Source organism: Frankliniella occidentalis, unplaced genomic scaffold (genome assembly GCF_000697945.3).
Source record: "Frankliniella occidentalis isolate FOCC.00 unplaced genomic scaffold, Focc_3.1 Scaffold89, whole genome shotgun sequence".
NCBI lineage: Eukaryota > Metazoa > Arthropoda > Insecta > Thysanoptera > Thripidae > Frankliniella > Frankliniella occidentalis.
Window position 1 is genome coordinate 773298 of NW_026267218.1, and position 2326 is coordinate 775623.

At 51.0% G+C, this 2326-nt stretch overlaps 1 protein-coding gene across 1 annotated transcript in view; it reads left to right on the top strand.

Moving 5' to 3' along the window:
- Positions 1 to 2326, top strand: part of LOC113209367 (somatomedin-B and thrombospondin type-1 domain-containing protein-like) — a gene marked incomplete at its 3' end in the record, with an annotated part of 195332 nt that overhangs the window by 34501 nt on the left and 158505 nt on the right.

The following is a 2326-nucleotide window of genomic DNA, read 5'->3' on the forward strand; positions in this document are numbered from 1 at the left end:
CCACCCCACCTCGACTGCGCCGTGTCCCCCTAATCGAATGATCCTATAGGCCGTAGCCGTGTGCCTCGTCCCCGGCCCAAAGCGCCCGCGTGTTGTAGTTCCAATCGAGTAATCGCATCGAGTAATCGGATCGAGTTCCAGTGACGGTGCCGGACCGACCGGCGGCAGCAGTTTGTTTGAACAATCCGAATAAAGTATAAAATTAAAGACCATGGAAAAAGTGTTTGACAGTTGACCACGCAGGTTTTTGTTTGCCGTGCCGTGGGACAGCTCCGAGGGGTCCCTCACTATCAATTGTAGCGTACACCAATTTTTCTGTTTTTCTTAATTTTTTGTGATTTTTTCTTGAATTTCTGTGATTTTTTTGAGATTTTTAAAATATTTTTTGTGATTTTTAGTGATTTTTTTTTCTGATTCTTCGCTAATTTTTAGTGATTTTTTTAGTGATTTTTTCTAAGGGTGTACACTGATTTTTTTTGAGTGAAGGACCCCTCGGACAGCTCACGGTCTATATATCCGTACATCCATAAGTCCTCGTTTTTTCTCCAGCACTCTGGACGCTCGTTGTTCATTCATAACCCTTGTTCCCCTGTTGAAGTCCGAAAGCCCAACGCGGTGGTCTGAGAACCTTGAGGGACCTCCGGCGGCGCGGGCAATCACTCTCGCGTCTCGCGCATTATTCGCACTCTGAGACAGGCTGCTGCTGTCCACAAGACGGCGAGAGGGGGAGAAGAAGATGGTCCTCTGGACAGGACTCTGACGTATAAGTTATGCCCAGTGCTGCGGATAAAGCACCGCTCTGCGAATAATGCAAGCGGGCTGTCTGCAAATAAAGAAAGGCCCACCGTCCGTCCTCCTCGGGGAAGGGTCGTGTATATCTGCGCCTGCGCGTGTGCGTTTGGACTAGCTACGCTGAGAGGGAGACAGGGAGAGAGAGAGAGGGAGAGGGAGAGAGGGAGGGGGGGGGGAAGGTTCTCTGCCTCAAGGGCTGACAGTGTGCCCGCGCGTGGTTTTAAATTTTCCCGCCCAGCCGCGTCGCGTATGCACTATTCGCAGGTGAAGTGCCCGTCTGTCTCTAGCTGTAAACGAGATGACGCGTATACAGGTTGACCTGACCGAGAGAGAATTGTTTCGCCGTAAAAGCCCCTGTTTTATAGACCCCCCCTTGCGTTCGCTGTTGCTCGCCGCGCTCGCAGTGTGTGTGTGTGTGGTTTTTTGCAGGTCTTCTCTTGGGCTGCTGCTGCTGTTCTCTGTGGAGGTGGTTTTTCCTCGTCTTTTGTTTCCTTTCACTTTCTTTTCTTATTTGCCTCGTTTTATTTCCCTCTTTTTCCCTTTCCCTCTACGAAGCCGTTCGAAGGCACCGAGTGCAGTCGTACGTGCCCCGTGCGCCCATCGGGGACTGGACGTGGTAGTGAGTGAGACACTCGACTATAATGACCAACTCCTCGGCTGAAACAACTCCTGGGAAAATACAAGAAAAGTTAAAAATGTTAGGGTTGGAGGCCCTGGAAAGTTTCCGGAAAATTTCTGAAAAAACGGAAATTTTCCCAAATCCAATTTTTGTTTTTTCTAGAAATTTGCGTGTTTTTTTCGTCTACTTTCCGGAAATTTTCAACTACAAAATTTGTTTTGTTTGTACCAAAATGTTGAATGTTCCCGCCTTCCCTCTTTTTGCCGCTAAAGAAAAGTTGGGCACGACGGGATCTGCTGGTATTTTTTTTCTGGCGTCCACTACAGTCTCTACGCTTGAATGTAATATCACTGGGGAGTTAAAGTTTGAAACACGGGACACGCATTTACGAGCCGTATGAGACTTGTATGAGCCTTGGAGCCGGTGGGAGGTTCAAGGTTGTGTGAGGGAGAGAGAGAGAGGGGGGGAGGGGGGTCAAGGGCCGTGCCGCTCGGGGCTTGTAGTGGTCCCAGAGGACAAAGAACTGAGGTGCGCCCGCCAGCGGACGGGCCGTCTTCCTGATTGGAGGGAACGGCGGGTTATGGAGGCTGCTGCTGGAGCTCGCTTCGAGAGGTGGACTTCGATGTATCGATGATAGTGGCGTTGGCTTGTTGGTGTGGCCGTAGGAGGACGCAAAAGCGGGACACTAAAAGTTGTCTTCCTATGTGATGTGATGGTGGCCAATATAATCTGTCGCGGCCGCGCCGTTTGTCGAGCGCGCCTTTACTCTTATTGCCTCATCGGCATGGGACACGCCCCGCGGGGCAGCAGCGAAGTGTGAAGTGGACAAGCGCATCCGGAGGGGGAGGGGGAGGGATAGAGAGAGAGAGAGAGAGAGGGAGAGAGAGAGAGCGAGAGAGAGAGAGAGAGAGAGAG